Below are 26,365 nucleotides of genomic sequence, written 5' to 3' on the forward strand. Positions count from 1 at the left end.
AGATTTTTTTCCATCCCTTCACTTTCAACCTATGTGAGTCTTTTGTTATGAGGTGGGTCTCTTGTAAGCAACATATATGTGAGTCATGCTTTCTTATCCAGTCAGCTACTCTGTGTCTTTTTATTGGAGCATTCAGTCCATTTACATTTTAGGTGATAATTGATATGTACTTATTTATTGCCACTTTTGTTTAGCGTGATTATATTTTTCTTCCTATTTCTTCTACTAATTACAGATGTCCTGTTAGCATATCTTGCAGTGCTGGTTTGGTGCTAATATATTCCCTTAGCCTTTTTTTTTGGTCTGGGGAGCTCTTTATTTCACCTTCCATCTTGAATGATAGCCTTGCTGTATAGTGTAGTCTTGGATTTAGATCCTTGTTTTTCATGACCTTGATTACTTCATGCCATTCCCTTCTGGCTTATAGTGTTTCTGTTGAGAAGTCAGCTGACAAGTCTTATGGGGGTTCCTTTGTAGGTAACTTTTGCTTATCTCTTGCTGCCTTTAGGATTCTCTTTGTCTTTAATTTTTGGCATTTTAATTACTATGTGTCTTGGTGTGGGCCTGTTTGGGTTCTTCTTGCTTGGGGCTCTCTGTGCTTCTTGAAGTTGAATGCCTTCTCTTTCAATAAATTAGGAAACTTTTCTGTCATTGTTTGTTCAAATATATTTTCTAACCCTTGCCCATTTTCTTCCTTTTCGGGACTCCTATGATGCAAATGTTATTAAGTTTCCTGTTGTCCCACAGTTCTCTTAAGTTATCTTCCTGTTTTTTAATTTTTTTTTTCCTTTTGGTTTTCTGATTCGTTAATTTTTTCTACCCTGTCTTCTAATTCACTGATCCAGTCCTCAGCTTCCTCTACTCTGCTGGTTAGTCCTTCCAATGTGTTCTTAATTTCTGCTATGCCATTCTTCATTTCCACTTGGTTGGTTTTCAGTGTTCTATATCTTTACTCATGGTGCTGATGTCCTTACTCATGCTGTTGAGCTTCCTCAAGATCATGGCTCTGAACTCTACCTCTGATAATTTGCTTAACTGCATTTCATTTATCTCATCTTTGATAGAGTTCTCTTGTTCTTTCATTTGGGATTTGTTTCTTTGTTTTACTATTTTGGCTATCTCTGTGGGTTTGGAGCCTGCCAAGTTTTCCCTGTGGGTGTTGGTGTTATGCTGTTTGTGGCTCCCTCTACTGGGTTTGGATGAGCCTGGTTGGGCCCATGCTAAACACCATTGTCAAGTCTTACTTTCCCGGGTAGATTTGAAAGCCTAGGAAAGGTTCAATTATCCTCTAGCTTTTTGCCTGGAGGCTAGTAGTCTCAGTTACTCAGGGCTTTGGAATATAGCTGGGTGTTCTGCGTAAGAGGATTTCCAGAGGCTGGTTGTTAATGAGCCTCAATTTGCATTTCTCTGCCTCACCTGGGAAAGGCAGAATCTCCAAAGGGTGGGTGGGTGGGGGGGTGCTGCTGCTTTTCCCCACAGGTCTGGGAAGGAGCAAACTGGCCACCGTCCTTTGTGGCCCTGACTCAGCAAAAACTCTGATTGTCCTCCAAATTCCATGTATCCCCACAGAGTTTTAGACCAGTCTTCCCTCTCTCTACTGGAGTCCCAGGTGAGTGGCTGTGGCTGTTTTAGCTCTTTGTCCCAGCTTTCTGCACTGTGGAGCGGGCTTGGGAGTTTAACCCTGAGGGCGCTGCTCACAGCTAAGACTGCTGCTGTCCGTGGGCTCCCAGCCCATCACCCTCTTGTGCCTCCACAGATCCTTCCAGTGTCCCTGGTTATATGGTCCTGTTCCGCTGCTTTTCTGTTGCTTTTTTCCAAAGATTTTCCTTTATTATAGTTGTAATTACTGTTTGGTCCGGGGAGATCGTCTGTGTAGCTTCCATTTATGCCACCACCATTTTACCATCCTTCGGATTTGATGATATTAATGGTACCTTCAAATTCTAAGATTCCATAGTTTGTAGTGTAGGCAGGTGAGTTACCCTAAGTACCATTCATATGATAACCATGACACCACTCTCTGTGTACCATACTGGAGTTCCCATGAGTAGTGTGTATCTAAAGGTGTAAGTAATAACTGCTCTTTGCTCTCCCGTATGGTGAACCTTACAAGAAAGCAGTACTTCAGTACTTCATTTGTTCACAGGAGGTGTCAAATTCTCAGGAGACCTGTGTGTGTGTGTGTGTGTGTGTGTATGAGAGAGAGAGAGAGAGAGAGAGAGAGAGAGAGAGAGAGAGAGATTGATTGTTCAGTCCTGGACAGTTGGTCCAGCATTTAGAACTTTGGCCCATGGACCAAAGAGTTGCAGGTTTAATTCCCAGTCAAGGTCATGTACCTCAATTGCAGATTGGTCTCCAACTCCAGTAGGAGTCGTGTGGGAGGCAGTCAATCCCTGTGCCTCTCTCACATTGATGTTTCTCTCTCTCCCTTCTTCCCTTTCACTGTATCTAAAAAAAAAAAAAGTCAATGGAGCCCTGGACAGTTTGGCTCAGTGGTTAGAGCATTGGCCTGCGGTCCTGAGAGACCCAGGTTCAGTTCTCACTAAGGGCATGTACCTCGTTTGTAGTTTGTCCCCAGCCATGGTTGGTCATGTGGGTGGCAGCTACTTGATGTGCTCCTTTCATGTCAATATTTCTCTCTCTCTTTCTTCTTCTCTCTCCCTCCCACTCTATCTGAACAAAAAATGGAAAAATGTCCTCGGGTGAGTATATAAAAAAAATAGAAAAAAACGTCAATGAATAAATATCCTCAAGGAGGGAGGAAAAATAGTGGCAGAGTAAATGGAAGCTACACAGACCATCTCCCAGGACCAAACTGAAATTACAACTAAAATAAAGACGAATCATTGGGAAAAACCAACTGAAAGCAGTTGGAGAGTACCCTTATAACCAGGGATGGAAAGAAGACTCCAAATCGAGTCTGGTAGGAACTACAGAGGCACATGGGGGCAGGCCAGGAGCCCATGATCAGCAGCAGAGGGCTGTAATAGTTGTTTGTGAGTGCTTCCCACTGAGAAAGCAGGGATTTAAAAAAGTACCAAATCAGCTACAGACACTCAGCTTGGGCTCTGGCAGAGGGAGGGAAAACTGGACTGGAACTGTGTGGAGAGAATCTGGGGCTCCTGGCTCAGAAAACAGCTGGAGGGAAGGACTCTGGGAATATTGTGCTGAATTGCTCCCTCACAAGACAATAGCCATATTACTCAAAGAGCCTCTTCCCAGAGCCCCTGGGAGAAGTGGTGGTCCCTCCCTCCGGAATTCAACCAGACCAGGCCAGAGAAATGCAAATTGAGGCTCATTAACATCTAGAGTCTAATTTAAAGTAATTGCCCCACCTGCTGGAAATTCTTTTACACCTGAGGGATTTTTCATTCAGCTGAGAGCTACAATTCGAGACTCATCAAGTGACTAAGATCAATAGCCTCCAAGCAAAAAGCTAAAGGATAACTGAACCTTTCCCTGGCTTGCAAATCTATTCATGAAAGTAAGATTGGTGTTTAATGTGGGTCCTCCCACACGCATCCAAACCCAGTAGAGGGAACCACAACCAGTAGAACAACAATACCCACAAGGAAAATTTGACAGGCTCTAAAACCCACTGAGATAACCAAAATGGTGAAACAAAGAAACAAATCCCAAATGATAGAACAAAAGAATTCTACAGGAGAATAAATAAATGAAATGGAATGAGCAAGATATCAGGGGTAGAGTTCAGAGTAATAATCAAAGGAAGCTCAACAGCATGAGTAAAGATATAGAAACATTGAAAACCAACCAATGGGAAATGAAGAATTGCATAGGATAAATAAAGTACACATTGGAGGAATAACCAACAGAGTAGAAGAAGCCGAGGACTGGATTAGTAAATTAGAATTTAATCAGAAAACCAAAAAGAAAAAACAGTTTAAAAACAGGAAGAAAGCCTAAGATAACTGTGAGACAACATGAAACAGAACAACATCTGCATCATAGGAGTGCCAGAAGGAGAAAATGAGTAAAGATTAGAGAATATATTTGAAAAAATAGTGACAGAAAACTTCCCTAGCTCAGTGAAGGAAAAAAGGCATACAAGGTCAAGAAGCACACAAGAGCTCCAAGTAAGAAGAATCCAGAGAGGCCCACACCAAAACATAATAATTAAAATGCCAAAAATTAAAGATAGAGGGAAACCTAAAGGCAGCAAGAGATAATCAACAGGTTACCTACAAAGGAACCCCCTTAAGGATATAGTCTGCTGACTTCTCAACAGAAATACTACAGGCCAGAAGGGAGTGGCACCAAGTAATCAAGGTAATGAAAAACAAGGACTTGAATCCAAGACTACTCTATCCAACAAGATTATCATTCAAAATAGAAGGTGAAGTAAAGAGCTTCCCAGTCCAAAAAAAAAAAAAAAAAAAATGGCTAAAGCAATATATTAGCACCAAACCAGCACTCCAAGAAATATTATCAGCACTGTAGTAATAGCAGAAGAAATAGGAAGAGAAACATAACCATAATGAAAAAAATGGCAATAAATAAGTACATATCAATAATAACCTTAAATGTAAATGGATTAAATGCTCCAATCAAAAGACACAGAGTAGTTGAATGGATAAAAAGCATGACTGATATATATATATTCTTTTTTTTTTTTTTTTATCCTCACCTGAGGACATTTTTCCATTTTTTCGTTCAGATAGAGTGGAAGGGAGAAAGAGGAAGAGAGAGAGAGAGAAACATCGACGTGAAGGGACACATTGAGTGGCTGCCACCCACACGACCAACCAGGGCCGGGGACAAACTGCAACGGAGGTATGTGCCCTTAGCGGGAACCAAACCCGGGTCTCTCTGTACCACAGGCCGACGCTCCAACCGCTGAGCCAAACCGGCCAGGGCTGATATATATATTCTTTACAAGAGACCCATTTCACAGCAAAAAACTCACATAGGATGAAAGTGAAGGGATAGAAACACTTTTTCTGAATTTAGGAGAAAAAGATGGCAGAGGTCAGAACCAGAGTGAGGGTGAGTGTGAGTGTTAGCAAGTGTGAGAGAGAGTGTGAATGGTCATGAGTATGGATGAGCAACCTCGAGCAGTGCAGAAACATGGGGCAGAGGGTTCCTGTGCTATGGACAGGGAGCAGCCGGCTACTGCAGTGAGCAGATCATTAGGGCACTTCTCCCTGCACAGCCAGACGTCCACGCCATCTTGGAAGACCCCTAGTCTTCTCTGTGAGGAGGCAGCAGGTTATGGATAGGGCCAAGCAACCTGAGTCCACCAGTGTGCCCTGCACCATCAGAACAGTGGACCCTGCTGTGTCAGTGTAGACCAGCGCACAGTAGTGGTCCTGTCAAGCTACCTGCTTGGGGAAGCAGCAACCAGCCGGGATCTGAGTATCATCCCCCACAACAGCAAACTGATCAAAGCTGAGCACCATCTCCTTCAGCAGTAGTGCCCGCTTGGGAGCCCAGCACCTTCTCCCACAGCAGCAGTGACTGGGCAGGAGTGGAGTTCCACATCCAACAGCAGCTGAGGCTTGGGAGCTGAGACACACCCCCAGCAGCAGAGGTGCCAGAGCAGACATCTATTCCAAAGCAGCAGCAGTGCAGATCAGCAGCTGAGACTCATCCCCAGCAGCATCAGCAGAGGTTGATCAGGAGTGGGGCCCCAGCATAAGCAGCAGCAAGGCTCAGGCAGCCAAGACCCACCCTTGACAACTACATCAGCATATTTGGAGTGGAACAACAAAGTCTTGGGAGCTGAGCATCTTTAGCTCCCAACACCAGCAGAGGATTGGGAGCTGAGAGCACCCCCTGGCAACAGCAGCAGCAGTAGCAGCACAAACCAGGAGCTGACATTCACTACTAGTAGCATCAGCAGCAGATGATCAGGAGCTAAATTTCACAAGGCAGCAACACACCCCAGCAGTGCACCAGCTGGATCAATGCACCCCAGCAGCGCCTACCATGACAGACAAATACCAGCCACCAGTTGTTAATCCTCCAGGACCCACAGCAGGCAAGAGGCACCAAGCACCAAAGCAGTCTGGGAGGCACAGCAACCTTATTTGATACACATTGACCAGAACGTCTCAATAGTAGATTAGAAGAAGTTGAAGACTGAATCAGCAAGTTAGAAGGAAAGTTAGAAAAAAATACCCAAATAGAGCGACAAATGGGGAGGAAATTTTAAACGCAGAAGGAGAGTTTAAGGGAGCTTTGGAACAATACAAAATGTAACAACATTCAAATCATAGCGGTACCAGAAGGGGAAGAATCAGAGAAAGGAATATAGAACCTGTTTGAAGAAATAATGGCAGTAAATGTCCCTAGTTTAGTGAAGGAAAAAGTCACACAAATCCAGGAAACACAGAGAGTCCCAACCAAAATAAACCCAAAAAGACTCACAGCTAGACACATCATAATTAAAATGGCAAACATTAAAGACAAAGAATTTTATAGGAAGCAAGAGAGAGACAGAAAATTACCTACAAGGGAGCCCCTATTAGACTGTCAGCTGATTTCTCAATAGAAACACTGCAGCCCAGAAGGGAGTGGCATGAAGTATACAAAGTAATGAAAGGCAAGGGTCTGAATCCAAGACTACTCTATCCAGCAAGGCTATCATTCAAAATTGAAGGTGAAATAAAGAGCTTTACAGACAAAAAAAAAAAAAAGGCTACAGGAACACCACCAGACCAGCACTGCAAGAAATGCTAAAGGGACTGTTGTAAGAAGAAGAAGGAAGAGAGAGAGAGAGAGCAATACAGGCATAAAATAAAAATGTCAACTAATAAGTATTAATAATAATTTAAATGTAAATGTCTTAATGCTCTAATCAAAAGACATAGGGTAGTTGATTGGATAAGAAAACATGACATATATATATATATATATATATATATATATATATATATGTATATATATATATGTATATATATGTGTGTGCTGTCTACAAGAGACCCACCTCACAACAAAAAAACACAAGATGAAAGTGAAGCTATGGAAAAAAAAATTTCCAGGCAAATGGAAATGAAAAAAAGCTAGTATAGCAAGACTCATATCTGATAAGATAGACTTCAAAACGAGGGCCATAATAAGAGACAAATAAGGTCACTCCATAATAATAAAGGGGTTAATCTAACAAGAGGACATAACCCTAGTAAACATATATGCACCAAATATAGGAGTACCAAATATATTTTAAAACTTCTGGAGGACTTCAAGGGAGAGGTCAATAGCACTACGATCACAGTGGGTGACTTTAACACCCCATTGACACCACTGGATAGATCTTCTAGGCAAAAAATTAACAAAGACACAGAGTCCTTAAATGACAAACTAGATCAGTTGGACTTAATTGATATTTATAGAACATTCACCCCAAAGCTGCAGAATACACATTTTTCTCAAGTGCACAGGGGACATTCTCGAAGATAGACCACATGTTAGGACACAAAGTATGTCTCTACAAATTCAAGAAGATTGAAATCATGTCAAGCATCTTCTCAGATCACAGTGGCATGAAACTAGAAATCAATTACAATAAAAACACTCAAAAACATTCAAACACATATAGGCTAAATAGCATGTTATTAAACAATGAATGGGTTGCCAATGAGATCAAGAAAAGAAATCTAAAACTTTCTGGAAACTAATGAAAATGAACACACAGCAATACAAAATCTATGGGACACAGCAAAAGCAGTCTTGAAAGGGAAATTCATAGCAATACAGGCCTACCTCAAGAAAGAAGAGAAATTTCTAATTAACTATCTAACCCAACAACTTAAAGATTTAGAAAGAAAACAAAAATAAAAATCCAGAGTTAGTAGAAGAAAGGAAATAATAAATATCAGAGCAGAAATAAATGACATAGAAATTTTTAAAAATCAATAAAAAAGATCAATGAAATTAAGAGCTGGGTCTTTGAAAAGATAAACAAGATTGATGAACCTTTAGCCAGACTCACCATGAAACAGAGAGAGAACCCAAATTAATAAAATTGGAAATAAAAGACGCGAAGTAACAACGGACACCACAGAAATACAAAGGATTATAAGAAAATACTATGAACAGTTATATGCCAACAAATTCAACAACCTAGGTGAAATGGACAAATTCTTAGAATCATATACTATTCCAAAACTCAACTGGGAAGAGTCAGAAAACCTAAACAGACCAATAACAATTAAGGAACTAGAAGTAATCAATAAAATCCCAGCAAACCAAAACCCTGGTCCAGATGGCTACACAAGGAAGTTTTATCGAACATTCAAAGAAGAACTATCACCTGTTCTCCTCAAACTATTCAAAAAAATTCAAGAGGAAGGAAGACTTCCAAGCTCTTTCTATGAGGCCAGCATAACCCTAATTCCAAAACCAGATAAAGACACTACAAAGAAAGAAAATTACAGGCCAATATCCCTGATGAACATAGATGCTAAAATCCTCAACAAAATTTTAGTATATCGAATCCAGCAATATACTTTAAAAATGACACACCATACTCAAGTAGAAATTATCCCAGGGATGCAAGGCTGTTACAATATTCATAAATTGATAAATGTATTACACCACATAAAATGAAGTGTAAAAATTATGTGATCATATCAATAGGTACTGAAAAAACATCTGACAAAATCCAGCATCCATTTTTGATAAAAAAAAAAAACTCAGCAAAATGGAAATAGAAGGATCATATCTCAACATAATAAAGGCCATTTATGACAAACCTAAAGAGAACATCATATTCAGTGGGCAAAAACTAAAAGCATTAAGAACAGGAACAAGACAGGGATGTCCACTTTCACCACTCTTATTTAACATAGTACTGGAAGTCTTAGCCACAGCAATTGGACAAGAAACAAAAATAAAAGGGATCCAAATTGGAAAGGAAGAAGTGAAACTCATTATTCGCAGATGTCATGATATTGTTCATAGAAAACCCTAAAGACTCCATGAAAACACTATTATATTTAGTAAATGAATTCAGCAAAGTAGCAGGATACAAAATCAATGTCCATAAATCACTGGCATTTTTATACACCAATAAGAAACACACAGAACTAGAAACTAAAAAACAATCCCATTTACCCTTGCAACAAAAAAATTAAGATACCTAGGAAGTAAACCTTAACCACAGAAGCAAAGGACCTGTTCTTAGAAAACTACAGGACATTGAAAAAAGAAATAGAGGAAGATACAAAAAAGTGGAAGCATTTACCTTGTTCCTGAATTGGAAGAATTAACATTAAAATGCCCATACTACCCAAAGCAATCTATTAACATCATTAAAATACCCATACTACCCAAAGCAATCTATTAACATCATTAAAATACCCATACAATCTATAGATTCGATGCAATCCCCATTAAAATACCAATGACAGCCCTGGCCAGTTTGGCTCAGTGGTTGGAGCATCGGCCTGCAGACCAAAGAGTCCCAGGTTTAGTTTCTGCTAGGGGCACATACCAAAAAGAAAGAAAGAATAAATAAAATACTAACGACATACTTCACAGAACTAGAACAAATACTCCAAAAGTTTATATGGAACCAAAAAAGACCCTGAATAGCCACAGCAACCTTGAAAAAGAAGAACAAAGTAGGAGGGATCACAATACCAGATATCAGCTTATACAACAAAGCCATTGTAACTAAAACAACCTGGTACTGGCACAAGAACAGGCAGATAGATCAATAGAACAGAACAGAGAACCCAGAAATTGACCCAGGACATTATGCTCAATTAATATTTGACAGAGGTGGCAAGAGCATACAATGGAGTAAATACAGCCTCTTTAGTAAATAGTGTTGGGAAAACTGGACAGCTACATGCAAATAAATAAATGAATGAAGCTAGACCATCAATTTACACTGTACACGAGAATAAGCTCAGAATGGATAAAAGACTTAAATGTGACTCGTGAATCCATAAAAATCATAGAAGAAAATGTAGGCAACAGTTTCAGACTTCACATGCAGCAGAACGTTTACTCATACAATGCCTAAGGCAAGAAAAACAAAGGAAAATATTAATAAATGAGACTACACAAGCTAAAGACTTTCTGCACAGCAAAAGAAACAAGTATCAAAATGGAAAGGGAACCCACTATATGGGAGAGCATAATTGCCAACAATACATCAGATAAAGGATTAAACTCCAAAATAAATAGCATGCTCATACAACTTAACAAAAGACAGACAAAGAACCCAATTAAAAGATGGGCAGTGGAACTAAATAGACACCTCTCCAAACAGGACATACAAATGGCCCGGAGACATATGAAAAAATGCTCAACATCACTAATCATTAGAGAGATGAAAATTAAAACAACTGTGAGTTGTCACCTCACATCTGCCAGAATGGCCGCCATCAACAAATCATCAAACAAGTGCTGACAAGGGTGTGGAGAAAAGGGGACTCTAGTACACTGCTGGTGGGAATGCAGACTTGTGCAGCTACTATGGGAAACAATACGGTATTTCCTCAAAAAATTAAAAATTGATCTGCCATTTTACCCAGTGGTCCCACTTCTAGGAATATATCCTAAGAAGCCTGAAACACCAACCAGAAAGAATATATGTGCCCCTATGTTCATAGCAGCACTATTTACAATAGCTAAGATCTGGAAACAGCCCAAGTGTTCATCAATAGATGAATGGATAAAAAAGCTGTGGCACATTTACACAATGGAGTACTGTGCAGCTATAAGAAGAAACATCTCATTCTTTGAGATGATATAGAGGGACCTGGAAAATATTATGCTAAGCAAAATAAGCCAATCAGAGAAGGACAAATATCACATGATCTCACTTATTTCTGAAATATAATGAACAAAATAGACCCAGAAACATAGAAGTAGGGTACAGACTGACAAACCGCAAAAGAGGGGGATGGAGGGGAGGGAAGAGAGAAACCAAAAAACTTATATGTGTAACTAATGGACGTAGACAACAGTGCTGCCGGGGTGGGGGGGGGGAATTGGGAGGAGGGTGTCAATAGGGGAAAAGGAGAATCATCTGTAACAAAAATAAATATAAAATAAAATAAACAAGAAAAATATCCTCAGGTGAGGATTAAAAAAATTGTTTTAAACGCGAGAGAGTGTTTAGTGATATGAGGAAGAATTCACTGGTTTAAGGGAAAATAAGCAAGGAATGATACAAGAAGGAAACATTAGCTGACTATGAGGAGCTATTTCTACCAGGTTTCATAATGTACCAAATCCAGGCCCATTCCTTTCCAAGTCCATGGACTCCGTGTTAGTCCTTCGAAACAGTAACGAGAGCTCCCCACTCTGTAGAATGAGAAACCCAGTGATATTGGGAGCTCTGATGGCGAATCCTCCTTGTACTTCCTGTCTTTATCCTTGAGCACACAGCACCAGTGTTATATTAATATCAGTGGTTACATGTATTTATAATCCTCTAAAAATTCTAGAATTTCTTATGCAACATGAAAGAAATGATTTTTTGTTAGAGAATATGTTGGTTTAGGAACTCTTAAGTGAATTTTTGCTTTGTAAATCTGTTGTTATGGTAATAGAAGTTTACTTGTAACAGAAGGACAGATCCAGAAAGTTAAAGAATGGGAGAAACTGTGACAGTCTGGAAAGGGAAGTTGGATCTCATGAAAAGATGGAGCCAGTACACCTAAAGAGCACCGTCAATGCCCAGCCGCAGTCAGCCCGGGGGCCAGACTTCCCAGGACCACGCTGGGCATGGGCAGACGCGATCCTGCATTGCATGGACACCCGAGCACACAGACCGGGGAGGGATTACCGTGCTCATTCTCCCAGTCCACCTGCTCCTTTAAGGTCATATATGTCTGTTATCCACATTTGCATAATGCATTAAGTATGTCCAAGAGGTAAATGAGGCATTTGTGATTCTCTTCTTCCTGACACTGCATCTGCTCTCCCCGTTTGTGTGCTCCTGGAACTCCACGTGTCACTTCAAGCTCCGTTCCGGAGGATGTCTCCTCTGGAATCCCTGTCCCTGCCGGAGAGGTGCAGCTTTGTTCTCCCCGAGCCCTCCCACCATGCTTTCCAAGCTGGAAATCCTCTGTGGGCTGCAATCATATTTGAAATTTTATTTTCAAGGCAGCGTTTTACTAGTATAAATAACATGTTGGTGTAGATATTTTCTCCTCCCGTGGACCATATAATCCATGATCAAGAACACTGTAAAAACAAACAACAAAACAAAACTAAACCCCCAAAATCAACAGCACTTAGTACATGGAGGCTGCACATGTGTCCACAGCCTCTGCTGTGCACAGTGGATGGCTGGGAATTTTGAACCCAGCCTTAAATATGCACGTGCAAAACATACAGATTATGTGCTCTTCCACTTTCTAGATAGAAAACTAAATGTTAATGATTTTTTTAAAAATGATGCTGCTTCTGTTTATGCTCCCCAGTCCCAATAAATTCCACATTTTGCCAAGACACTAAGACCTAACTCTGGTTCCAGTCTGGGGATCCGTGGAGTGAGCCCTCTTAGAACTTGAATAGCTGTGTTCTTTGGAGGAGCCAAGATATGTAGATCTCTTGTTAAATCCGTTCTGTTGTAATTTTAGCAGGATTCATTGCATATGCAGGTGGAAGTGTATTGCCACTTAGATGTTTTTAATAGTCTGGGAATGATAATGGAACCATAGGCAGAGGTGTGAATTTGGCAGTGTTTGTCTTTCCTTTCTCTGAGTTATTACCATCCCTTATCTTATGGCCTCTTGCACAGCTGGTGTGATTTTAAAAGAAGCATCCTCTCCCTGAAAAACGTTCATTTTGGTAAAATACACTTGAAAATGAAAAGCCTTCACAATCAAAAGAATGAATTTATAATGATGGGTTTCAGATAGCAAGGGTGTAGAGTAAGTTGTTAAATAATTACGTGGAAAACTATACGGAATGAAATCCTCAGATTAATTAAAGAGAAACTGACTGAAGAAGAGGGTAGAAAGGATGCCATGCTGTTAGTAAAGAGAATGGATGATACCGGGAAAAAGGGCGGGGTTCAGTACGGGAACAAAATTCAGATTACTGAGGTGGCCAGTGTTTAATACAGCTACCTAAGCATTCGTCAAGTTGACAGGTATATATGGAAAACATTGTCGAATAGAAAGCCAGTTTTGCACCCTATGGTCGTATCTTTAAACTCTACTTACATGCATATGTATGTATTCCTATGGATGCCATATATATATATATATATATATATATATATATATATATGGAAACTAAACAGTTAAACTGTAAAACTTTTAACTATTGCCACCAGGGTTTATGTTTCGTGATACTACACAAGTAATATTAGAGAATTCCTACTTTCCTTTCCCAATGTAAAACTCATTTTTTAGTGTACAGTTCAATCTAGGAAACAATCAAACGAGAGACTCGGACAATACATGTGGCTAACACAGAAGCAGGAGGCAGGGAAGTCCCTGGGCTGGAACTTCAGGGCCAGAAGAACTCCGGGAGAAGTCATCCAGGGGCCAGTGAATAGAAAATAATTATGGACTAGGTTGTGGGAATCAGGCTGTCAAGTAAGTGCGGTTGAAGCAAGAGGGATGTTTATCCTGGTAAAGATAAGCATCCATGGGGGGCAGTATTAAGTATTTAAAACATCACAAAGTGGAGAGTAAATAGTGTTAATTTTGCTGTGTTTCTGACAAAGTTGCGGGGAGTTCTGGGTTTGCATTCCACCACATGCAGCTTGGACATTACCTGATAGAGTGTAACTAGAATTACTGGGAAGAAGCAGTAGGTAAGGAATTCTGCTCCGTCAAGAAGGAACCTTCCTGAGGAGCCTGCGACCTGCGATGTCTGTGCCCCCGACACTGGAAGTTCTGCGCGGGGCAGGGGCCCAGCTCCGGGTGAGTCATCTGTGTTGGAAGATGTTGTCAGTGAGGCCAGCCCTTGATCCTGCCTGGGCCGTGGTCGCCTACTCTGCCTTCTCGTTCTCAGCTGCAGCACGGGACAGCAGCAGCACCAACCGGGTCCCAGTTTCAGTGACAGCTGGGCTGAGATTTGAACCTTCTGAGGCAACCAACTGATGTTTCCAGCATCAATGTTTCTCTGTCTCTCTCTTCCGTCCTGTTTCTCTAAAGATCAGTGGAAGGGTATCCTCCTTGGGTGAGGATTAAATAATAATAATTCCTTAGAAGGACACCTGGCACACGACGAGTGCTCAGCAAATATCACCTCATTGTTACTACTGTGGACGCGGGACCACGCTAAGTGGAAACGGCAGGGCAGGGCATCGCAGGTAAAGAGCACAGAGTCCTTAGAGGCGCTTGGAGTTCATGGGGAAGAAAGACATGTACAGGGATGCGTGGAAAAGTAACCTGTGTAGTGGCCCTGTGTTTGAGGGTGACACAGAGGCGCTGTGTGAGATCTGAAGGTTCCCGGTCGGAATGGTGATGTCAGAGGAGGAGAACGCTGCATCACCGGGAGTCACCTAGTGGGGGCGTGGGGGCGTGAGACAGGCCCCATGGAGGGGGCTCTGAAACCTGCCTGGGCGGGACCGATGGAAACGCCTGCGTGGAGGACACTTCATTCTCGTCTGTGCTGCACGCTCTCATTTGTGAACACACACACCCCTGCACAAACCCAATTCAATAGCATCAATAGTTGCTTCCCACACATTTTCATTACGGAAGAAAGACTCAAATAAGAAGTTTCACAAGACACTAACCTCAAAGACTGAGAGGGGATCAATATGTTCAACAATTAATATCCAGCATTCAACGAAAGATGCATAATTTCACCAGTGGAAAATGTTAGATATAAATAGTCAGGAGGCTGTTGCCAGAAAAATGCTCCTTGGCATGTAGAATAATCTAGTAAAAGTCTTGAAAGATGACTTACTTTCTTGATTTGCATAACTTGGATTCAATACATTTACACAATATTTGCATTGGAAACTTATCCTAAAGTCAACCAGTGGAAAGAATACATGATTTTACCAACATGCTTATACATTAATAACATTACTTGGCAATATGATGTTTCAAGACCCAGGGTGAATTACTTATTAAAAACCCATATACAGCTATCTGTCTTTATCTTTCTTTCTGTATGAGCCATAATGGCTCTGATTGTTTTCAAAATTATATTTGGACAGGATATGACTGACTGTTACATGAGACCTCTCAAACCGATATAATTTCCCTCACTCATAAAATACATTATACTGCTGTGTGCATTGAGCCAAATCATTAATGAAGGAAGCATAGCCTAACCTCTATGCCCCTGATTTGACCAGCAGTTACACTGTAGCAAGCTAACATCTTGGAAATTGTTTAAAAAGTGAAGCTAACATGATTATGAATATTTATGGTAGATTCACTTATTTCTTGAAAATTCATCTTGCCGTCTGAACCATTTCATTATTCTTAACTATTTTCTAAGAGGCTTAACTTTAAGATAGAAAAACAGTATCTGAGTCTTACATTATTTGCAAAATCAAATAACTGTATTCCTGGAGCACATCCCTTCTCTGTATTTATTTAAACAGGCACGAGCTACTTAAAATCTGTGAAATGTGCAAATGAGGAAGCACATTAACACAGTCCTCACCCTTTTCAGCTTTTAAAAAATATTTGGAAGGCAACCTCTGACTTGCTATGACTGCCTTAATGGAACGCTGAGTTTCAGTTTAGCAGCTCAAACCACGCTCACTGACTAGCGAACCGTGTTATCTACAGTTCCTCTGCGTTTTCTGGACAAGGCAAATCTAGACATCTGAACTTATCAATGACCAGAATTTTTACATAGACACATAATGAAGCAATTTGTATTTGATTAAAAAGAATAAATGACCCGTTATTATAGATTAACTATAAATATTTCTATTTAATTAATTTCTTTCTTATCATTTTCTCAAAAGAGTCTTACAAAAAGGAATATAATGTGAATTCCGCCTCACAAGTGTCAATAAGTGAATGTAACCTGTTTTTCAGGCAATGTCTCTGGTTCCGAAGAAATAAATACGAATGAATTTAATTTAGAACTTGCAAGCAGGTGTGGCAGGGTTGGCCCATGGCTCCGCCCTGAAGTCGCTGCAGGTGTCCTTATTTGGGCTTACACAATCTTTCTCTTTTTCTAAGCACCCTAAAGAGGTAGGAGTGGGCAGGACCCCATCCCGGCTGCATTAGGGCACCTGCCTCTCATTGTTTCACTCGTATAAATGAGTATTTGGTTATTTCATTTGGCCTTCCTTGAGCACAGGCATCTGCCTGGAAGGGCTCGAGTCCCCAAGCATTCTGGCGCGGATGGCCGTCGGGCCTCTGTTCCGAAAACAAGGGCATCACTTGATGGTGAGAACGTTACCCTGCTTCACTACGGTATAGTTTGTAGCAATGTCCACCACCCTATTCTATGAAATCCACCATTTCAGAGATCTGCTGTAATCCCGAGCAAGGTTTAAGCCTTGGTGTTTGTCATTTCGCCAGTTACTGCTTTATCCAGCATACCCATCCTTTGTCGCGGAGATTGCCCGAAAGGATACAAATGTGTGCTTAGTAACACAATAGTCATTTGCAGGGTTCTTACCAGTGTTTCCAAATTGGATTCTGATTTTCAGGGCCCACTCACAAAACACTCAAGCATACATCATCCAAAATTATGGAATTTAGGCTGTCGAGGGAGATTTGCTCTTGGACAAATGACACATGAGTGCAGCCCTCTCTGCTGGATGGGTCCCTGCAGTCCTCCTGCCGGGAGGCAGTAGGGGTAAGGAAACAGGCCCGCTCTGAACAGGGACTCGGTCCTGAGAGAGGTCTGTGTGATGGTCCCAGCTGTGACCTTGTCTTCGAGCAGACACAGCATCACGAACCCTTCCCTGTTTCTGGAAGGAAGCAGCTCCCTCCTTTCTGGGGCGAGGAGAGGAGGGCCGGTAGGCTGCTTTCCCTTTCGTCATCGTCTCCACTGTCCTTTTGCCGCAGAGCGCTCACCGTCCCTTACCCAGGGTGTCCTGACAGGACAGAAAATGAGTTGCATCTAAATGGACCTGTGGGCTGGCACCACCCACTGGGTGCATCGATAGGGCAAGAAGAATGTTCAAAAAGTTGTTTTTGTGCAAGAGCTTTGGTGGAGGGAGGAGTGGTTCAGAGTCTGGAGAGAGATACGAGCCTGAGAGGCCCTCTCCCCATTCTGGGCCGGGTTCTGGAGCCGAGCCCTTAGCTGTCAGTTAAATGGGAGGCATCGCTGGCCCTGCTGCAGTGCAGAATGAAGATAACTCAGCGTGTTTAGTCCCAGGAGTATGGCAGGTTTTCTTCTTAAGCATTGGGAAGCACTGGGCAAAAACATTGCAGAAATTCGGTTTCTCACAGGTAATACCAGAGACTCCATCATGGGCCAGGTGACTCCGGAGGGCAAGAGTGCCATAGACAAGGAGCAGCAAGAGGACCGATGCCCTTTCGGCATTCACGCACTGTCCCCAGACCCGCAGAAGCCGCTGTGGTGCCTAAATTTCGGCATTCATGCACTGTCCCCAGACCTATAGAAACCACTGTGGTGGCTAAATTTCGGCATTCATGCACTGTCCCCAGACCTATAGAAACCACTGTGGTGGCTAAATTTCGGCATTCACGCACTGTCCCCAGACCTATAGAAACCACTGTGGTGGCTAAATTTCGGCATTCATGCACTGTCCCCAGACCTATAGAAACCACTGTGGTGGCTAAATTTCGGCATTCACGCACTGTCCCCAGACCCGCAGAAGCCGCTGTGGTGGCTAAATTTCGGCATTCATGCACTGTCCCCAGACCTATAGAAACCACTGTGGTGGCTAAATTTCGGCATTCACGCACTGTCCCCAGACCCGCAGAAGCCACTATGGTGGCTAAATTTCGGCATTCATGCACTGTCCCCAGACCCGTAGAAACTGCTGTGGTGGCTAAATTTGGGATCAGGCACCAGCCCATGTGGCACTATTAATGTAATCTCCTGTGGACCCAGCAGAGGTGGGTGGAGCCTCAGAACACTGAGTTATACCTGTGGCTAATAATAATGTATGGGTTCCATTAGTCACTCGGTTTGGCTGTGAGTGAAATCGCATGGCCCTGCAGAATGATCAGGTAAAATGCAAACAGTGCATTCTGATTCTGAGTCTGCCTGGAAGTGCAAACGTTGAGTGGAAAGCTGAAAACCTGCCAGTGCCCATCCACGGGTCAGAGCAGATAAGCCATTAGTCTTGGCGAGATCACCTCCTGCATTATCCTGCATGCAGAACAGGAACTCCCACGACCTGGGGCGTGTTTATCATCCAGAAGAGATACGCCTTTAAGAAAGAGTCTGGATAAGGTTACTGTCTCAGAAACAGATAAGGGTTAGGGAGGTTGCTACTCATTTAAGAAACAATGAGTTAGAGACATGGAAGCTTATTGGATTTATGAATTAAAAGCCAATCAGTGCCCACCCCTGCCACATACACACACAAACCAGAAAGGAACCTACAACTAACCTAACCGATTCTTCTGTAAATGATTGTAATTCTGAGAGCTTGGAATGGAGGATTTCAGTAGCTAGGACCGTCTCAGTAGAAATTTAATTGGGTCAGGTCACCAACGTGGACAGTGACATGGAAAAGCAGCTTCTCCACAAAATTGGAAAATGGGATAACTGTATTGATTATTTCAGGGAAAATAGAGAAAGAAAAGCTGTAAATCAAATCACGGAAAGCCTGTCTTATGTCAAGATTAAACCAGAAACTGAAAACCCTGATATAAATTAAACCAATTTTCTGTGAGCCCTTCGGAGAAGAGACCCAATTCGGCTAAACCACTTCCTTTTTTTCTTTTTTAAAGGATTATTAAAATTATAAATTTGAGCATCACCTACACTGACTTCAAACATCTGGTATATTTTCTTTTGACATCCTTGCAGAGCTGTAGCTGTGTGCAGCTTTATGGATCTGCAGTAGGTTGAAGAGTGTCCCCAAAGACTGTGAATCAAACAACGAGGTTAATGTAGAGGGAGATCATAGTGATGTGTCATCAAGCTCTCTCCCCAAGGTACCAAGATAGGGCACTGTCTAAGGCCTATACCAGTTACCATGGTGATAAGAGAATTTACTGATCACACTTCATCAGGGCTCATTGATCAGTGCAGCTCACTGATTGCCTGGTCCACAGGGACATGAGGAAGCAACTCTGTCTATTAATCCACGAGCAGTGGGAACAAGTGTTGTCTGAAGAAAGGGACTCAAGAGGTAGCCGACAGACCCAACACAGATGTTCTTAAAAACAAACATACAATAAAACAAAAACAGAAAGCAAGGCATGAGAGGGACATGATGAATTGATTTCAGATAACCAGGAAGACTTTTGAGATTCTCAAATAGAAAGTCCACAACCTTAGCTGTTTCAGCAAGAGGGACTCCTAATTGTTGAATCTCAGAGCAAAAAAAAAAAAATCCACTCAGCGATTGGAGATAGCTTGAGAGAGACAATCAGGACACATATTTTCACTGGAAATCTCAGGAAATTAGTGCCATAACTGAAAAAGCTGATCAGGGAAAGACAAATGGGATGCCAATAACTGCATCTGTTTGGGCAAATTAACTTCAAAGATGGACACTAGAGAGAAGGTGTGAGCCCTGTAAGGACTTGACAATTAGAAGTGTTTGGACAATTTAAAAAATTTTTCTCAGGGAGACAAGGCTGTTTTAGTTGTCCATCATCAAAAGAAGATACACTTAAATGATTGAAGTTTTCAAGAAGTGGGAGCTTCATCCAGTTAGGTTCAGTTTTAACTTATCAGGTTGCAAAAACTAGACAAGTTTTAATTGTGATAGAATAAAAGCAAGGTTGACTTGATATTTTTTCCAAATAAGTGTAAGGCTTCTGGTGCTTCTAGGGAAGAGCTGCGTAGGAGCGTGGGCACCTGTGGGCACTTCCGCAGGTGGCTGGGAGTCCAGACCTGGGCACCCCAGAGGAGCAGGTCAGGGTCAGGGGCTTTCCCTTAGAAAAGGCAAAGCCAGAGAGAGATCAGATTTCTGTTACAAGGGCAGGAAATGATTGACTTGCTGTTCTCCAGTGTATTTCTATCACCTCGAATTATGTTTGGCAAATTAATAGACATTTAATACGTGTTCAACAAATTCAGTAAGTGTCAAGTTTCAAAGAGAGAGCGATTTTGGTCTGATGGGGAGAAAGGCCGAGGAGGGGGACTAGCAGCATTTTGTCCATGTGCCACACTGTCACTTGTTTGACACACAGCGCCTCTTTGTAAATCGTCTCCGAGAAACGACACCTTACCCCAAGGTCACACGCTCGTAAGTAGTGGTGGTGTTACGATTTGAAAGCGTAACCTGGGCCACAGAGGTACATACTCTTGCCACTACACCAAGTGGTTAAAAGCACAGTCATTTCCAAGTAGATCAGATTCCCTTACAAAACAACTTGCACCCTGTCTCTAGAAACCACCGTACCTTTAGTGTTGGAAGGGTCCTTGGAGGTGGCTTTCTCCACCTCCTTCATGCTATACCAAGGAGTAAGGTCAGAGAGGCGGGGAGGCGTGACCAAACGAGCAGTGAACATGGGCCACCATGAAGCTGCACCCACTCCTGCATGACCCCCAGCATATGTGTGATTGTTCACCAAGCATCTGTCGTTCACACCAAATAATTTCTGTCCAAGAAGTCAGGGAAGGGCCTTGGCTGTCTTACTTCATATCTCAGGCCTAGCATCCATAACAAGATTTCATTAAATACTGAGTGAGTGAGTGAGTGAATGAATGAATGAATGAATGAATGAGTAAATGGAACCAGACCTTCAACTCAGGTTTTCTAAGCTGAAATGTTTAAACGGAGAGTCCATGGTGCTTTCTCGATGCTGTTCCATGTTAGAAGTGATCGTACCAGATGGCCATTGTGGTCCTTCCTGGTACTGGCATGTCTAAGACGGAATTAGCTTGAGTCCTCCTCTCCCCTGCTGCATCCTCTTAGATTTCTATTTTAGCATTTGCCTCGTGGCACTGACAGAACCGTTCCATCCCTGTGTTTCCCACCAGATTCAAAGTAGTGAGAGCGTGGACTGCTGCACCCTTACATAGTGTCCAGCTCCTCACCCGGGTCCCACTCCTCCCGAATGCTCACCGAATCTCTATGGACCTGCAGGGCCGGACATTCAGCTCGGGCTCCTGGAACGTAGTGACCGTACTCATCCCGTGTTCGCTGCTTCTGGTCCAGGCTCTCCGTGGGAAGGTGTTGATTGCGTTGGTTGGCTTTCCAGCTAGTTTTCAGTGGAGCAGAGGGGGAGCCCGAGATGGGGCATCTGGAAGAGTCCTGCGCTCCCCTGGCCGCCCGACACCGGCTGTTCACAGACCCAGGCCTCCGCCCAGCGCCGGCTGCACGTGGAGGCCCCACTCGGCCGGCTTCCTGGACGGCGGGGCTCCCACAAAGGCGGCGGGGTCAGGACGGAGCGTCTGAGGCACCGGCACAGGGACGCCGGGTGCAGAGATAAATTCTCCTCCAAATGAAAACCGAGTCGGATTTTCAGAATGGAATTCTGTAGTGCCGTCCAACTGTTTGAAACTGGAGTTGGCAGTGGTCCTTTCGAACTGTTATTTCAGAGCACGTGTCCCAGAAGGGACAGCGAAGAATGTCGTTTCTGAAGTCTTTCCAGAGCCGTTCCGCCGCACGCTGGCAGTCCCCTCTCCGTGTGGGTCACTTCGCCCCGCGGCGCGCAGCACCGTCGGGGAGTATTGTGCTTTGCTATTGCGACTGCTCCCGCCCATCGCGGGAACGCCAAGTCGGCGCCCTGCAACTTGTAAGTCAGGTGTTTTCTGGTTGAACGTGTGTTACGGAGAAAGGAGTTTGTAATCACGTGATTGTGCGTTAACCACAAGGTCCGAGCTGAGGATGTCGCAGCGGGCCCAGCGGTCGAACACCGACCCATTGTAACGGCCACCAGCCCCAAATCCGTGAACACGGATGGTCTCCATGGAAAGAGTGGGCTCGCTGCAAACCCACATTATTTTATTCTTCAAGAATTTTCCTAAATTTTTGTTAACCTCATTGGAATTGAAAATTTGAGTTCGGGTGTGTGAAGCTAAGATCAAGGGGCAGAGAGACCGGGGCTGCGACAGAGCCGGCCGGCGAAGGGCGCCGCGGCTGGAGAGGTGGAGGCGCTGCACCCCGAGGGTCCGCTGTGCCAGGCCCTCCACAGCCCAGCCTGCGGCGCTGAAGGCAGTGCGTCCGCTGGAAACGTGGGCACGTTTCTGAAATTACTTCCACAACTTCAAAATTCTGAAAAAAACGATTCTCTGAAGCTTCCCTTCTCGCCGTGGTCACGAAAGCCCGAGGCCGGCTTCAGAGATGGCCGTGTGATGTGAGGTTGGGGTCCAGTGGGGATCCATGCCCAGGGAGCCGAAACGCGGGCGTTGACCAGTGGAGATCCTGTTTTCACTGAGGGAGAACTGAGCCGTAAGGGCGTAGGTGCCGAAAACCCCTGCTCTGAAACATGGTTACATGGAGACTGGGGTCCATCTTCAACATAGTTCCTTGTCCATAATTATTAGGACTTCGATCATTTATTCAGGTTAGTAGATTGTTACTTTCTCAATTAAACTAGATTAAAAAGATAAAAAAGAAAAAGCCAAGCACATTCTTGGAGCAGATATACACATAACAATCCTTGTAAAATGTAATCGAAGCAGAGTATGGACAAAAGAGACATGGACGGTGCCTCCCCTCGGACCTGTGCCACTTTCCAGGAGGAGTAGAACGCTGTCCTCCCGCAGGGGCTGGGCAGGTGAAGTGAGAAGCCACATTGCTTCAGCGAGCGTGGGTGGCAATGAGATGACCCTGGTAATGGCGACTTTGCCACTGCCTTCTCTCGTCCAGTGCCCTCCCCGCCAGGACCCAGGTGTCCCCGGCCCACCGTCCCGGGAAGGCAGCTTTTTGGGCCACCCTCATGCCTAAGTGCCTGTACCCCTCACCTCCCGTCATGTCCTGTTACCTTGACAAACAGGCTCTTTCTGTTGCTCGTTCTTTCCTGTTCTGCCCACTCCTCTTTGTTTTGCATCCTACCCACTATGGGCTGCTGGTTTGTTTTCTTTTGTCTTTAATCCTCACCGGAGGATATGTTTGTTTTTTAAGATTTTATTTAATAGAGGTAGGAAAAGGGAGAGATAGAAACATGGATGTGAGGGGAAAACATCCATCAGCTGCCTCCTGCACACCCCCCACTGGGGATTGAGCCCACAACCTGGGCATGTGCCCTGACCAGGAATCGAACCCGAGACCCTGCGGTGCACTGGATGATGCTCAGCTGCTGAGCCACACTGGCCGGCCTGAGCTGCTGCTGTTCCTGGTCTTCAGCAATAGCACTGCCATTCTGGGGCCCTGACTGAGGGGTTTGGTGGCCAGTGGAAGTCAGGCCCAGCCCCTCTGTGTAACCCAGGCAGCAAGGGCCCCTCTCTGGGGTCCTGTGGGGTCCCAGAGTGGGAGGAGGCCCTTTCAAATACTTAACCTCTTCCGGAGAACTCAGACACGAGTTCATGGAGGCAGACCTTTAGGCCAAGTTACGTGAACAAACATCACGGTGAAATAAATTCCCCTCCACCCTTAGGCCAGCTTGTCAGCCCAACTTTTTTCCTGTCCCTTGGGAGAGATTTTCCTGCCAAGTCCTCTCAGTACCTCGTGCAAACAGACATCTGGAGGGACAGCCTTACTCCATCCAACAGGATGACTGAGACGTGTCTGCATCCTGACAGCCGCTGCAGCGCAGCAGCGATGACGGCCGTGTCTGCGGGTCGGAGTCACCTGAACCTGCGTGTGTGTGTCCTGCCCGCTGATTGTGTTTTACGTTATTAAATGGTTGGGGGGAATCTGGAAGAGAATATGCGGTGATGTGAGAAATTCTCACTTCGTGTCCATCAGTGACCTTTGATTGGAACAGAGCCACACCCATTTGTTGACCATGGTCTGTGGCTGCTTCAAGGACAGTGGCAGAGTGGAGGACCAGGCTCCCAAAGGGCTGTCAAACTAAAATGTTGACCATCTGGTCCTTCAGGGAACAAGCCGACTGCTTCTACATAAAGACGGGGCCACGGCTCTTGGTGAAGGTCTGTGCTGCAGCGCTTGGCTTCTAGAAAGTGCTCAGCAGCCCTGGCCGGTTTGGCTCAGCGGTTGGAGTGTTGGCCTGTGGACCAGAGAGTCCCAGGTTCGGTTCCCGCTAGGGGCACGTGCCAAAAAAAAAAAAAAAAAAGTGCTCAGTAAACATGAGATCCAGGTGTGGTTTTCTAACAGTGTAGCAGTGATTCTTAGTCTTTTTTCTTCCTTCCTTCAGTCCCTTCCTTCCTCCTTCTTTCTTCCTTTCCTCCATCTTTTCCTTCTCCCTTCCTTCCCTTCTTTCTTCCTTCCCTCCTCCCTTCCCTCCTTCCTTCCTCTCTCCCTTCCCTCCTCCGTTCCTTCCTCCTTTCCTCCTTCCTCCCTCCCTCCCTCCTCCCTTCCTCTCTCTTTCCCTCCTTCCTTCCTCCCTTCCTTCCCTCTCTCCTCCCTTTTTTCCTCCCTCCATTTTCCCTCCTTTTTTCCTTCCCTCCCTCCTCCTTTATTCCCTCTTTCCTTTCTCCCTCCTCTTCCTCCCTCCTTCCTTCTTCCCTCCTTCTCTCCTTCCTTCTTCCCTCCCTCCATCCCTTCCTCTCTTCCTTCCCTCTTTCCTTCCTTTCTGCCTTCCTTCCTTCACTCACTTTTATCATTCCTTATGAATGTCCAATTCCTCCCCTATTTTTTGGTAGATGAGAAAGAAGTCATTTTAAAATATTTTATGTCAAATCAGTACTTTTAAAAGATTCTATTATAAAGTGCATTTTCAGTAATAGTTAATGCAGAGACATTTTGATTTTTCTCTCAATTAAATGTCAAACATGGTTGTTTCATTTACTTTAGATAAATTATGCTAGGAAAAGCATGACTTTTGGACAAATACATTTTAAACTTGGTTTAAGGACCAAAAATATATTGAAATGTATATGGCAGTTTAGCTGTGTATTTATAATATTAAAAGTGGCAGGGATTGTTTTTATGAGCTGATACTTGGTTTTCTTGCAGTCTGTGTTTAAAAATGCGTTTCTGCCATTTCCTTGTTTTATATAATATTTTACATAAATTTAAAGGTGTTATATAGGTTAAATGTTTCCAACAGCATTTCTGTGGTCGCCGTTTTGTTGTGTAGTGTGTGTTCTCGGAATGATGAGTGCGGGTTTCGGCTCCTGTCCGCGCAGTCAGACAGAGTGGCGCTCCCGCGTGCGCATAACCGTCCTCACCGCGAAAAGGGCATGACGAAGGAGTCACTGTTATTTTTTCCCTTTTAAGTTTTGTTTTGAAGTAGTAGATATATCTTGATATGAAAATACTTTTATTTGGATGAATGAGCCTCATTGATCATGAACATCATGAAGGTGAGGATATATCATCTTCATTTTCACATTCCATGGCCCAGCTAAGTGAGGACTTGTGGCCGAGTCCATTACGGAAAGGCTGGATGAAATTGTGACTTCTTATTTTAAATGCCACCAGCATGATCCCCAGCACAGACAAGCGCACCGTCTCACCCACGAGGGGTCCTCTCCTTCTCCGTCCCCACTCAGCACACAGCTACCCCGTGAGTGCTCTGACTTTCCTGAGCGAAGAGACTGCTCCCTCTGTCTTATCATCCCTGTTCCTGTCACGGGCGTGCCACCACCCGACGCAAGGAAAAGGCTCCACCTTTTGTTGGAAAGGGCAGCGTGAGGCTCCAGGGCAGAAGAGGCTTGTGCTGTTGTTTGTTTTCTGTAGCAGCCACCCACAAACATGAGTGGGTACTTTACTCTTGCATTTTCAAATAAGATAGATAGACAGACGATGGATGGATGATAGATGATAGATGATGGATAGATACATACATACATACATACATAAAGGATAGATAAGTGGGTAGATGATAGATAGATGGATAGATGTGGTTGGATTGAGAAGGATGGAGTGATGAATATACATAGATGTGCTAAATAAATTTAGATAAGTATATAAATAAATAACCTTTATTTTTGACAATTTTAAAAAATACACTACCTCAAAGTAACTAGTGTATACATATATAGTAGGATAAAGACTTCTACATACACTTTCCATCTTATTTCAAGTCATTGTGGACATCCATTATAGAAGACAGTGTAAACCACAAATCCCTTTAAAATGTGGTAGGACCACAGTGTGCCGAGCGTTGACAAACATTGGGCCACTTGGCATCTTGCATGTGACTCGAGGCTGCTGACATTCTGCCTTGATGTGAGTGTGAGCATCTGGAAGTGTAATGAAACATTTAAAATAGTCTTCCTTGTATTTCGCATTAACAGCGTAAGTAGACAGTCTAATGCGCAATGCTAGCTT

This window comes from Molossus molossus, unplaced genomic scaffold (assembly GCF_014108415.1).
Source record: "Molossus molossus isolate mMolMol1 unplaced genomic scaffold, mMolMol1.p scaffold_m16_p_20, whole genome shotgun sequence".
Classification (NCBI taxonomy): domain Eukaryota; kingdom Metazoa; phylum Chordata; class Mammalia; order Chiroptera; family Molossidae; genus Molossus; species Molossus molossus.